At 41.2% G+C, this 14,860-nt stretch overlaps 1 protein-coding gene across 25 annotated transcripts in view; it reads right to left on the minus strand.

Annotated features, from left to right (window-relative positions):
• The window catches only part of RBFOX1 (RNA binding fox-1 homolog 1), a 1,418,051-nt gene that overhangs the window by 545,696 nt on the left and 857,495 nt on the right, over positions 1-14,860 (minus strand). The window lies entirely within an intron of this gene.

A 14,860-nucleotide genomic window follows, 5' to 3' on the forward strand; every position in this document is an offset into this window, starting at 1 on the left:
GACTCTCCAAATGATCACTCATTGCTAAACTGAGTGGAGACGGGGCATGTCATATACTCAAGACAGTTAAGTAAGTTCTGGAAGTCGAATCTGATACAAAGGCAGGAAAATGAGGTCATTGGTTTTCCATCTCCTCTTTAAAAAATCGCCACTCAGAAAGAAAGAAAAGTGTGAATCTTCCAATGGTGTGACATACTGTCATGCCTTGGGCAGAAGGCTTAGGAGGCACCCACACGTTCCAGAAACAGTTTTTGCATTTGTATTTTTAGATGCAGAGAGAATTTGAGAGTTAGGCATGAAAATAAATAAATGATAAATGGATACATAAACAGGAGTGTACACATATGTGTATAAACACAAGCAGAGTTTAGCTCCACCTTGTAACTGTTTTAGGCTCCATAGGAAGGCTGAGTGAAGTCCAATATCACAGTGTACTTGTAGCACTCAATTGAAGCACATGCATTTCTCGTCTGAAAAGTTCTCTTGAAATTCGACTGGGTTTTCTAATCTCAAAAAAATTGCTGGTTGGATGATTTTCATTTCTTTGTAAAATGACAAGTGATACTTCATTTTTTAGCAAAAGGTTAATGTTAAGTCTCCAAACTTTATAAATTGTACTTTCTCCATAAAATAAACTCTTGCGTGCTGGTGTGCGAGATTAGGGAGGAATGTTCACACTGTTGAAAATAGATGGATTTTGCATTTCAAGGTGACAAGTGCAATGTCAGACCCAATCAATCGATCACTGCATAATTATTATTGCAAATGATCCATATCCATGCCACAAACCTTAAGGGAAATTTAATGAAGCAGTAAGCACATCAATAATAAGATCTACTGTAGTCTCTATTAAATCTCATGATTCATAAATATTCCAGCAGGTTTTATTCTTCCTTTAAATCCTGGGAAGACATCTAGAAAAGAGGACGCTTAAAGACTGTAATGTTACACTCCACCGGAGGCGATGCTAAGGTTCCCAGTCAGACTTAGGCTCCATATCAGATCCCTCTTCACAGATAGGCTAACGGAATCAATAGGCTGCAGATACACACAGGAGAGGGTTCCTCTTCAAAGTTGGAATCAAGGTAGACATTTTCATCTGCCTATTGGAATGTGACTTTCCATGGGGAAAGCCCCTACTAACAGCAGTTGAACTGGGATCCAGTGACCAAGAGGAGTGTTTTGAGTTTTTTTGTTTTTTGCTTTTTGTTCTTAAGAGTAAAAGAGTAGGGTCTGGCAGGACTTTGCCTGCCTATGCTGTTTCGCTGGGAGTTAGAAAAAGGACTCATCCTCTGGGCAGGCCCAGGCCAATGTGGGTGCCAGAACTGGCAGCTTATGTAATCTTTGTGCAAGGAAAATGGGACTCCTGCCCTAACCAGTTTGGCTCAGTGGATAGAGCTTCGGCCTGCAGTCTGAAGCGACCCAGGTTCAATTCCAGTCAAGGGAACGTACCTTGGTTGTGGACATATCCTCATTAGGGGGTGTGCAGGAGGCAGCTGATAGATGTTTCTCTCTCATCGATGTTTCTAGCTTTCAATCCCTCTCCCTTCCTCTCTGTAAAAAAAAAAGAAAAAAAATCAATACAAATATATTTTTTAAAAATAAAAGAAAATGGCACTCTTGCCTCTAAGTGACTGCAGCCCCCAGCCATAGCACATGGCCTGGCGAGGGGAGTGAAGACTGTATTTCATATATCATTGCATTGGTATTTTAGAGCAGTTTGCCGACTGTACAAACCCTGGACCTGGGATGAAGACATATCACAGCCGAATGGTATAGGTTACAATGTCAGAAATTGCAGCTCTTGGATTGCTGAGAATTATTAGCCAAGTTCTAATATCAGGTTGGGACAGGTGTGGGAGTAGAACCTGCATTTGTCTTTGGTGGCAAGCAAACACTTCTTTAAAAAACAGGCCATATGTTGCCCTATCTAGTGTGGCTCCATTGGTTGGGCATTGTCCTGTGCAAAGAGAGGCTGCTGGTTCTATTGCTGGTCAGGGCACATGCCCTGGTTTTGGGCTATATACCTGGTAGGAGTTGTTCTCTCTCTCTGTGTGTCTCTTTCTCTCTCTCTCTCTTTCTCTCTCTCTCTCTCTTTCTCTCCTTCTCCATACCACTCTCCCTAAAAATCAATTTTAAAAAACAGGTCATGTTGAATATCAAAGTCTCATGGTCACAAAATTCATCTTCTATTGTAATAACCTTATGATAAACTCCCATCTTAGTCTGTCATATGATCTTTGCAAAAGCATCACTTTTCCATATGTAAACTGCCTCCCTTCTACAAATGCTTTTGATTGTCTAAACTCAGGTATGGCATTTCTCTCTCTGAGCTTCTTCAATCTAAAATTCTCTCATGTGCTGAAACTGGTTTAGCTCAGTGGTAAAGCGTCGATCTGCGAACTGAAAGGTCCCGGGTTCAATCAGGGGCATGTACGTTGGTTGGGGCACATCCCCAGTAAGGGGTGTGCAAGAGGCAGCTGGTCGATGTTTCTCTCTCATCGACGTTTCTGGTTCTCTATCTCTCTCCCTTCCTCTCTGTAAAAAAATCAATAAAATATTTTTTAAAAAAATAAATAAATAAAATTCTCTCATGTCACCCAGCCAGCATGGTTCTGTGGTTGAGCCTCGACCTATGAACAGGAGGTCATGGTTCAATCCCCAGTCAAGGCATATGCCTGGGTTGTGGGTTTTATCCCTAGTGTGGGGCATGCAGGAGGCAGCTGACCAATGATTCTATCTCATCATTAATATTTCTATCTCTCTGTCTCCCTCTCCCTTCCTCTCTGAAATCAATAAAAATATATTTAAGACAATAAAAAATAAAATAAAATTGTCTTTTGTAGTTCATTAACACACAGCTATATTCTATGATTACTATTAGCAATGCCCTGAATTATAGCTCGGAGATTTCCTGCCATCACACATGAGTATTACCGCCCTGCCTCCCCCCTCCCAATTCCCTTTCCTTCAATGAATAGTACATTCTCCAAGCACAATGGTAGATCATAAATTTCTCTAAGCTAAAGGAGAGCTGGCACAGTACTGACTCAGTTTTATCTGTGCCATGCTGGTGCAGAAAGAATAAATCCTTAGCCATGGGCATGGGTCCTACCCAGGCCAAGGAATGTCTGCATGTGCAGCTCCAGTATCTTATACTGGGCACACAACTGAAAGTGTCATTTATTCTGTAAAAAAAACTATTGTATCCTGAGATTATTGGCTTGCATTCCCTGCCAAATGAAATCCTGAGATGATATTGCATATATTTAGATAAACTTAGTATCAGAATCCTTGTACATAATATTTTTTCTGTGTTTCATATTATTTCCTTGAGACATAATTCTTCCTTGTTGTCAGCAAAGTACAAGCCTCTCTTTTTTCAAAATATCCTTTGAACTTGCACACGAACCTCTAAAAATATTTAGCCGTCTAGATTTCCACCAAAAATGCAGGAGAATTAGTATTCTCCAATGCTGGCAGGCACACAGTATATTATCCCTTCAGCAATTTCTTTTAGTTTCAGAAAACATTTGTTTTGTTTGAATTTATTTGACATTGAGGACAAATATAATGTCCTATATTTCTGTCGATATAATGTTTGTTTTCTTCTCAATTGTCTGTTCACTCTCCTTTGCCCACTTTGTACATTTTAAGCTGTTATTATTTAACTAATTAATATTTACCATTAAGTATATTTTAAAAAACTAGTGTCCAACAATAAGAAAATGGAAAAGAAAATTATGACATATCAAACAAATGCTGAAAATGATAAACTTTAAAAACTCATATTTGCAAAAATAATAGTAACACTGTAGAATGTTTCTAAAATAATGTGTATAAAATTATTTTTGGTACAATTCTAATTTTGACGGAAAGGATATCCAAGCAAATCCAGATGTGTTAACATTTAAAAAGATAAAGAACTATGTCAAAATATTAACAGTGGTTGGAAGGGGTTAATATTCTTATTCCCATTTATAAGTTTTTTATAATATCAAAATAATACTTTTATTTTAGAAAAAAACAAGTAACCATTGTTTCTTTTAAAATAACACTCTTTATGGGATTTTTTTTTTTTTCTACTCATTTTCCAGAACAGGAATACCAGGACTCAATGCTAATTCATTCCTTTAAAGCCCAAATTTGAAATCTGTTTTATCTTCTCTTGTCTTTACTCTTCATCTCTCCCTAAATTTTCCCCCTCCAATAGAGAGTTTTATTTAGTAATTGGGGATGGGGACAGAAAGAGCATCAAGTCTGACATGTTAGTGCAAATCTCTGAGCAGGCACTAAAACGTGGTCCTATCCTGTGACCCACATGCCTCTTCCTCTGTTATCACCATTTTAAAAGGGGTTCAGAAGTGTCCAAGGTCACACAGTGAGACTCTGGTATCAAATGACTTTGAACCTAGACCAGGACAGCCCCAAACTCCAACCTTTCTGAACCTTTTACCAGCATAGCTGATGGAGGACCCCCCTGCTCTGTGCACAGCCTCCCTCCCTCTGTACTGACATAGGTGCGCCATTATTTTACTAATAATGCTAATAGTGGTCAGAGCTAACTTCCCTCACACCTACTACCTGCATGTGTGATTTAATGTACCTTTCCTGTAATGCATCATTTTATCTTCAGCACAACCTTTCATAAAAAGAATTAGCATGGGAGATGTGCGATGTAGTTTGGATAAAAGATAAAAGCATCTTGCACACGAACCTCTAAAACTATTTAGCAGTCTAGATAGCCACCCAAAAGGCATGAGAATTCGTATTCTCAAAGTCTGGCAGGCACTCGGCATATTATCCTTGTAACAATTTCTTTCCATTTGACAAAACATCTGTTTTGTTCAAATTTATGTGACATTGGGGAAAAGCATAATGTCCTATATGTATGTCTACCTGGTGGGTTCTGTCTGAATTGTTTGCTCACTCTCCTTTGCCCACTTTGTACATTTTTAAGTTGTTATTAATTGAATTAATATTTATCATGAGCTATATTGAGAAAAAACTGATAGATCCTCCCTTCCCCCAACTGGTGGGCGGAGTATGACATAACCAGCAGCCCAGAAATAATCAAGTACCTAACCAGGCACCTTGTATGGACATATACATTGACTAACCAATCAACACCTGCCAAATACCTAAGTCCTTGTTCCTATATGGACCATATATTAACCCACCAATCAGCGCGTGTCCAGTACGCTAAGCCCCCATTCCTTCCCATTCCTCCCCTCAAAAGGCCTGTTCACCTCTGCATATATTGCTGTTCTCCCCTTTCCAGACAGCCCGGCAGGTCTCTTTCCCCTATTAAAGCCTGTAATCCTGGTTTTCGACTCCCAATTGGTCTCTCAAAAACAACCATCTAGTTAGTGTCCAACAGTAAGAAGATGGATAAGGAAATGATGGCATATTAAATGCTAACAATGACACAACTTTCAAAACTCATATAAAAAAAAAAAAAAAAATTAGTGCCCAGACCAACCAGAAGGAGTGGCAACTCATCAGAAAGGTTGGAGGCTATAAGCAACCTGTAGGGTCAGTGGACAATCTGGCTTCATACCAGCCAAATGGCAACCTCAGGCGCTAGGATTAGTCCCATTTTAAAGATGAAAGAAACAAGGGTTTCATGCAAATCATTGCGAAAGGGCCTGATCCTGAATACAGCTCTACCTCCCTGCAAAGTCTATGATCTTATCCGTTATAATGCCCTATATCCTCTTCAGAAACATGTTATTATCTGTATGTGATACATGATTGTACATGTTTATGTGAGTGGTGTTTGTGTGACTGTAAAATCCTGTTTCTTTTATAATGTAAAGTATGCTACATTTGGCTTAATTCTGTGAGTAAAAAAAATGGCAAAAAGAATTTTTGCTTTTTTTCATTGGTTTAAAATATGGAGGGCTTCGGGGAAATGTGAAGCTATCATGCATATGGAAAAAAAAAAAAATCCCTCCCTCTCTCCAGCTCTCAATCCTCCATTAACTAATTGTGTTCCTGCTCTCATTTGTAGCACTGGCCCCTTTGATTAGCCTTTTAATTTAGCACATTAACAACACTCTCCTTACTTGAATACTCCATCATTGAGCTCATTTAAGTCAAATGCCCTTGAAGATGCTTGAAATGCCTAACAACACTCACTATTATTAAACTGTTTTGTATTTCTGATCTCCAACCAAGAGTGCCCGCTCCAGACAGAGTGGCCCATTGTGCAAAAGCGCTGTGATTCATTCAAGGCCTCCCGCCCCTTCCCCCAGCCCCGCAGGAGACCCGGAGTTTCAACACACCCTACATTTCTCTCTTTGCAGTGGGCCCCCACCCCCATAGGAGGCTTTTGGTAAATGAGCATCAGCAGAAGCCTGCTGATTCAGCACGTGCTGAGGAGTTACTGCAGAGGCCTGAGGATCAGGTTTCTTTGAAAATATAAATCAGAGCTGGGTGCAGAGCAGCAGAGGCTGAGGATGTATGTGTGCTTGCCTTTTAAGAGTGGTAGCAAAGTCAAACTGGGGGGAATTTGGTCATTTGTCGCCCATGGAGAGGTGCTTAAAACCCAAGGAGAAAAAGAACTATGGATTCTCTAACACTGCTCAAAGAAAATAGGAGAGAAAACAAAAAAGGCTCCCTCCCTCAGTCTTCTCTGTCACTCCCAGTAGGGCCCCCCTCTCCTTGCTTTAATTCTGGGGTGCTGGATGATAGATGTGGGTCACTGATGCTGCGCAGGAGGCAGTGAGCCTCTAACCCAACGTGATGTGGTTCCTGCCCACCTCAGAGCTCTCTCTGGCCAGCAGACCTCTTGCACACCTCCTCCTGCCACCGCCTCTTCTAGAGGCTTCCAGCTTAGCAGAGCCACTAGCTGAAGGTCCCAGCTGATAATACCCCTTCTCAGAGGAGGCCTGCCCCACGTGACCATTCCTGATACATCTCCCAAGTGCCCTTTCCTTTCTGTCTTAGAGTCACTGCGAACTGGGGGGACCATGCTGGTTTACCCTTATAATGCCTATCTGTTGTTCTCACCTCACCAGCATCCATTTCATTCATTTCTCCTTCCACTCACAGTTCTTCCCTAGTTCCCAGGAAACCACTTCTCCACTGTTCTCATTTCATGTTTTGGGGGGACAGAGCTCTGCTTTCAGATTCAGAACAGTGAGTGCTTTTCCCAGGCTTGGGGATGAACTCTCAGAAATTGTCTTTGGGATGGGGAGGTGACCCACAGCAGGTGTGAGAGAAGTGCCTTCAGAACTTCCTCAGGACCCACTTGGACAGGAAGGACTGTGGTGAGTCCCCAGGGGTTGCTGTCACAGTGAACAACAGCTTGGAGCCACCATTGGCCACCTCAGTCACATCAGTCATGGAGGGACCACAAGGAGCCGGGTCTGGGAAGCGGAGGCAGAGTCCCAGTGGCCTGGCTTGGCCACCTGCATCTACCTGGCTTGAGAGTCGCTCTGGACATCTCAGAGGTATGAGCAGGCACACTACCCTTTGGCACTCAACTTACCGTAGTTTTGCAGCCACGAATCTCAGCGGAAACATTTCGCCCAATGTTTTTGCCCCTTTGTGACCACATTTGCTTTGTTTTGCTGTAGTTTGTTTTATATGTCTCCTCAACTGCATATAAATTCCATGGGAATTCAGACCACATTGTGCTTGCTGTATCCCAAACCCTCAGTGCACAACATATCTGACACATTGGAAACTCTTGATAATTATTTTTAAACAAAAATAAAGTTTAAGAACACATTTCTATTCGTTTAGTGATGCACTAAGAGCTTGTAAGCATGATCATCGTGGATTAACCTACTGAGAGCTCCCACCTGCTGTGCATCATGACATCTGAGCACAGAGGAGACTCAGGCACTTCCTCACCTCGAAGGACTCACCGTGTAGCTCAGAGAAACAGAAAAGGGACAGACAAGTATAAGAGAGCTTGAACCTCCACATCACTGATAAAATGTTACCACGTTTTCTTTTTGTCGTGCATTCTATTAAGATAGAATATTCTATCTAGAACAAATAATAAACACTGTCAATAAAATATAAACAGATGTGCAAGTAATAGAATAGCATATCACTCTTTAATGGTAAAAGATTACTCTGCAATGCACATTGACCTTTGATGTATTGGAAAAGTGAGATGTATTCTTTGGGTATTAAGACATGGTGGCAAAACTTTTGGGTAATCAAAGAGAACAGATAATCCAAATGTTATCCATAGCAATTTATTTAAAGCAGGGAGCTCTCTTTCTCTGCTTCATAACTGTCTCAACACACACACACACACACACACACACACACACACACACACACTTTTATATTCTGCTCTTGTTTAAGGCCATCTCCCACCTTAGCCATACCACTTAATCCACTGGCAAGATGTTGGAGCAGCTGAACAATATATCAATAATAAAAACTGCAAAGGAATACAGAAATCCTCCATCAAGGTACCTAGGGGTGTCAATCCAATACATGAAATTTGAAAGTCTGACTCTAAGTGAGAAAACCATGGGGAACATGAGCTACAGAATGCAAAGAGGGCCTTGGTGTATTCTATCCAATCCACATCTCCCCTTGAAATAGCATTAAATTTCTTCCAATCATCTCCAAATCTTGCTTTTCCTGCACCTACCTCTCCTTCCCAAGTGCTTTCTTGAATTTCCACCTAAGGTGTTGTCGGATAATAAATGGAAAGCACAATGTGCATTTGTCTTTCCTCTTGTCCTAAAAGCTTCATGTGCCTTCGTTGTCAAAACGATGCTCTATTGCTTCCCAGAATTATCTTGTTGGTATTGAATATCAATTTTTCAATTTGTTCTTTTCTGAATGGGGACACAGGTTTGTACAGAAACTAATTTGCTTATGTCTTTCAAACCTGCATCGTTTGATCAAGTATTTGTCTGAGGGTTTGAGACATTTTCCAAAGGCATATGAAACACCACTCAAATTGTAAAATGAAGGCTAGAAGGGCTGCTTCACATTAAGTCAGATTTTTGTCAGTTGGTGTTTTTTTTATGATCCTCTAGAGCTAAAGAATCTGTAGAGTTGGCCAAAAACTATGTTTAAAAATTAAACATAAAGCCTTCAGCACCCTTTTATATTAATACTCAATAGGTTTTGCTTTTACGAAAATAAATCAGAAAGGAGTACAAACCTATTGCCTAGAATTCCTACTGAGAGGAAGCATTGGCCCATTTTTTATTGTTTCCTCCAGAGCTGCACTACGTCTTCCCTGCCCTATATAGTTGAACCATTATTTTTGCAAGAATCTTTAGACACAAGAATTCAATGAGTTTAGTGTCATTATTAGATTAGAAAGAAAAATGGATGGGGCTTTATGATACAAATCACTTTGCAGACAAAGAGGAATGTGCATGTAAACAGGATCTCAGAAAAATACAAAAAAAAAAAAAAAGTACCGATCAATTTACATCAATGGCTTCTGGGTGCTCAAGCGGAAAATAACGTATTACTCCCTCTGCCAGAGAGGTTCTGCAGTGAGTAGAGGCCATGAATGGTTAAGGCAGAGGGGAGAAGATGCAAGTCATAAATGAACTCCCATTCATTAACTTTTGGGCCATGCAGTGTTCCTCTTATCAACCAGAAGGTTGGCATGTTCATGAGGGCCCCTCGTCCTCCTTCTACCTGAAGAGTATCTCAACGAATGGATACTGCCCACTGAAAGATGCCAAGAAAAGAGTCCAAAATATATGTAACCAACATGGTAGATGTTCCGTGTATTGGAGTACTGAAGAGGAGGTGGGCTGGGTTTGGGGAATGATGATCGAATTGTTTGAAATAACAGAGTATGTTTTGGGCTCTGAGCTTGCCCTGGTGGTATGGAGACAATGGAGGGGTTTTCAGTAGAAATTACAGTCAATAAATATAAGGACATGAGTAAGGAGGAGTATCTTAGTCCCCAGAACCACAGTCAGCTGGATCCATTTTCCCCAGCCTCTACCTGAGATAGGTAACCAGCATGGATGCTGAAAGATCCTGCGAGATCATAGCAATTAAAATTTAGAATTCCTGCCGGGAAGAGGAGTCATCTTTGCATTCTTGAGGTGTCTTGCTACAAAGCTGTCCAGTCAACAAACAGCATGGAAATTCAGGATAAAGCACTAAAGTCTTTCTCCCCTTAATCACAACAAAAACTTTCCTTTGGTTGCCACCAGCAATCTCTACCATGAGGTCCCACAAAAAAGGAACCACTGAATTAATTGGCCAACTAAATTATAAAAAAGAAACAAACAAACAAATAACAACAACAAAAAACAACAGACCATAGGTGGGCTTCCAGTCCACCAAAGTGAAAGCAGACATCCCAATGAAAAAAAGTAGGTCCCAGGATTTGATTTGGCAAAGGGCAGCAAATATCTGAATCCAGAACCAATAATTAGCACATCTGTAAACTTCAGTCAACAGCTGGTGCTGCAAACAACCATCCCTCCACCTCCAGCCCTTCCTCGTTCTCAACATGTCTTCTGTGTCACATTCCCCAGGGCCCAGCACAATGTGTGCTCAATAAACCCTTAATAAATGATCAACAAGCTGAATGAGTATATGCCTAATATACACATTAATCCCGGGCTAGATACTTGGGAAGATTTTAGAAGCCAAAACAACTGACAATTAAGGAGCTCGTTACCTTATGTACTCTCCATACATTGGAACACCATATATCTACTCAAGCATTGAAAATGCTGTTGTACAAAATATTGGCACAAATTGTTAAAAACAGTTCACAAAGCAGTGAGTTCTAAAGCAGTATGATCTCATTTTTCCAAAAGAATATTCTTTCTCAGGGGCTCTCGTTTTTCTTCCTTCACTTTTTAATATTTTATCATTGATATGGCCTTTTCATGTGATAACATTTTTACCCCGACACATACACACACAGCAGACACAAACAAATGACAACAAACCCTTTTAATAAATTGACTGTATGAATTTTAAACCTTACCATCAGTGTCGTCTCCAAATTAAAAAAAATAAGTGTGCACTTGTGCATATGTATTAAAAAGTATCAATTAGCCTTAGCTGATTTGGCTCAGTGGATAGAGAGTTGGCCTGCGGACTGAAGGGTCCCAGGTTTGATTCCAGTCAAGGGCAGATGCTCGGGTTGTGGGCTAGATTCCCAGTGGGGAGCGTGCAGGAGGCAGCCAATCAATGATTCTCTCTCATCATTGATGTTTCTATCTCTCTCTCTCCCTTTATTTCTGAAATAAATAAAAATATCTTTTTAAAAACGTATCTATTAGAAATGAACTATATGTTAATATGTAGGTATCTATCTTAGGTGCTAGAAGAATTAGTGTTGTTTAGATTCTTCTCATTGACTAATTTCACTACAAAAGATACATTTATTATTTGCTTGAAATAAAGAAGGAAAGCAAAAGTTATTTTTTTAAAAAGGAAGAGACGTTGTTCTTGCCTTTAAAAAATGGTTAAATGAAATTGATATGAAGGCCCCAGACCATAAAGCAACTATATGTGGTTTAATCTATAATTTATTCATATCCTCTAATCTCTACAGCATCTATAAACCAGGAAATCTATCATCAGTTTACAACCAAGTGCTAACATGTGCAGCATAGAACAGAAGAAGCTTTAGGCATCTGGAAAGAAAATGGAGAATTCAGAGGAGGTTCCCCAATTGCCCAGATGAGACAGACATGAAGGTAGGTTCATAAGTGTGCAGGCTGGTAATAGAATATTCTGGTTGGACGAGTTTCTGCCCAGGGCAACACACAATGGGATATGCAGGATGCTGGGTCCTGCAGAAAGAATAATGCATTTCTTGTTTATTCCCTTTTTATGTGCTTGAAATTCAGTGTCCGAAGCAGAGATGCTGCCTACCGAGGTAATGCTCCCCATCTTTCCAACATCACTCAGAAACGCTGTGCCCATGGCTCCTCTCTCCCTGGCTTACACTTCGATGTCTATGTGTAAACCTCTGTTTATGAAAGGATAAGTTATACAACGATAAGAAAGCTAAGAAAAGGTTAACATTGCATTATCTCATCTACAAGTAAAAAGAAGAGAGCAAGAGCTCTTGGTACAGCAAGAAGAAAATGTCAGTGTGAATAATAAAATGAAAATGGTTCTCCACTTCAAGAGCAAAAAGAAATAAAGAGAAGGTTTCAGAGTTCGGCACAAACACCCATTGCAGTGGAGTTTACGTTGGGGACTATTTGGTCCAGGACCTGAGGGACAGGGTCCATGCATCTTATCTTTGAATGAAATAAGCAAGTGTCCACAACCAACTTGTTCTGCCCAGCCCGGGAAGACACAACTCAACTGTATCCCGAGAAAGACTAATGCATGTGGAATAAGTAACCACAGGAGAGCTGGAGTCTGTGCTGGTCAAGACGGCTTTATCCTCTAGGGAAGTGGTCGGCAAATTCATTAGTCAACAGAGCCAAATATCAACAGTACAACTATTGAAATTTCTTTTGAGAGCCAAATTTTTTAAACTTCAACTATATAGGTAGGTACATTGTTATTAACATAATTGGGATACTCCTTATTAACATAATTTGTATGGTATGTGCCTACCCACATGTGGTATTTTATGGAAGAGCCACAGCAGGGGTCCTCAAACTTTTTAAAGTGGGGGCCAGATCACGGTCCCTCAGAGAGCTGGAGGGCCGGACTATATGAACTACTAATTCCTACTGTAACACCTCGGCTGCGCTCACTGCCCAAAAAACCTGGCGGGCAGGATCAGACTCCTCTGCAGGCCGCATGTGGCCCGCGGGCCGTAGTTTGAAGACCCCTGCTCTAGGGGCCAAAGAGTCACATGTGGCTCACAATCTGCGGTTTGCCAACCACTGCTCTAGGGGATGAGTAGTAGTAAAAGAGACCCCCATGTTTTTCCTGGGAGTCCTCAGAGAAAGCTCTTTCTTTCTCCTCATGGACCCAGAAGTTAGCAAATGCTGCCAACTTTCTTTCCCCTGCACACCAACCTATCCTCACTCAGGGGAAATAAAGCGCCCCAAAAATGGCTATCTTATTTTTCATAGGAAAAAGCTTCTTAAACAAATGTAAGGCAAGACGATACCAATGTTAGATGGTACAGTGATTTCCGTGTTGCACATCTGCAAGGATATTATCAGCTGGGCTTGCAGAATCTGCACTTGCTTGTGCTGCTAATCAGTAATGAATGTTGCAAAGCATCCCACTGCCTTCCTCCTCCCCCTGAGGGGACAGTCCCCAGGCAGGAATGCAGCTGAGTGGGAAGAGAGGGAAAGAAGGAAGGCTGTCCCCCACTGCTTCTACACCTCCCCCCGCAACCAAAAGTTGTCAATCTTAATAAAAATGTACTCACTGAAATCATGTGCTATTAACACAGAGAGGTGTATAGAAAGAGCCTATTTAACAAATCTAAGAAACAAGGGCAGGACTAAACGGAATGCGAAATATATTTTCCTGTATCTCCATGTTCTCTTCATTTTCATTTTTATATCCCTAAGAGAGCAGCAAACACTATTTTCATACGTGGATGTGGCTGAGGATGATTTTCCTAAAGCTAGATGAGCTCTTACACAGAGATTTCAGCCACGTTCAGAGTATCTTTACTTACAGACTAGAAGGCATCAGCAGAACCTCCGCATAAAAGAGGAGAAAAGAATGGAGAAACCCTCCGACCTCACAGCGGTGGTGCTAGCTTGCTAATTCATATACCCTTACACAGCATGGACCCAGCTGTTCCCACATCAAGACTCTGCCATTTTCTGAAAGCAGAACCAAAAAAATCTGAATTAAAGATGTAAACACGGAAAAGGAAGGTAGTAACCACTTTTCAGTTTGATAAATGCAGTTCATACACACACATAGCAAGGAAAAGCTCTGGTCCGAGGGAAACACATAGGAACTAAGAGAGGCTGCTTTTCAAAGCCAAGGACCAACGACTAAAGCAGGTTAGCAAGCTTTCAGGACCTGGGACAGGGACTGCGAGAGGCCATGCTCCCCCGCTGCTTTGAGTTGCAAATAGGCACCTGAGTAAGAGTCAGCAAACTTCATAAGTAAAATGAAGGCCACCACTCAGGAACTCTGAGAAGCAGCGTGACCAGCAAACCGTTACCTATCACAGCCTGAAAGAGCTGAAAGTTGTCTACAATTCATTAAGGTTCACTCACACAATAAACACCACAAATAGACGCCTTTTCCTGAAATACTTGCATGAAGCCATTTCCTTAATCGTGATCCCAGGTGACAAATGTTCCCAGTGCTTAGAAATCAACATTGGTAAGCCTAGAAAACGTTCTTCATTTCCACCAAACATAAATGGCACAAGGATCCAGTGTTTTTAGATAAACCTATCTCTGCTAAGTGTATGCTAAGTGCATGCCACTCCATGTTTGCATATTGCCAAAGACTTCTTTAGGGGAAGAGGAAACTTGTCCTACAATGAAAACAAAATAGTAATAGAGACAGTATGTCCCCAAGTGGCAGAATTCACTGTATTGGGCTCTGCAGAAAGAAGCCAGGTGGAAATAGAGCTAAAGTCACTACAAAGAGAAAATATCCACCAGAAAAGAGGTGGGGGTGGGGAGGGGGCAAAAATCTAGATCACAAAGCTCACCGAGGGCTGAGGCAAGCTGAGACACCCTCAGAGGTCAGAGAATCAATGTGATTAACAAAGAATTCAACACAGGGGCGCTCTTCCTCGCAGCAAAGGCAAGTTCGCGGAGCTGAGCTGACCTAGAAGTGAGACTGGAAGGAGAAGCATACAAAGAGGTTTTTCTAAGTATGCTGCACATTGGAAAACAATGATGATGATAATGTTGGTGAAAAACAGAGGGAGGGGTTCCCCTTGCAAATGCCTCCCTCCCTCAGGAAGGCAGGGGACACCCCATCTTTTAAC

The sequence above is a fragment of the Pipistrellus hanaki genome (assembly GCF_964339955.1).
Source record: "Pipistrellus hanaki genome assembly, chromosome: 4".
NCBI lineage: Eukaryota > Metazoa > Chordata > Mammalia > Chiroptera > Vespertilionidae > Pipistrellus > Pipistrellus hanaki.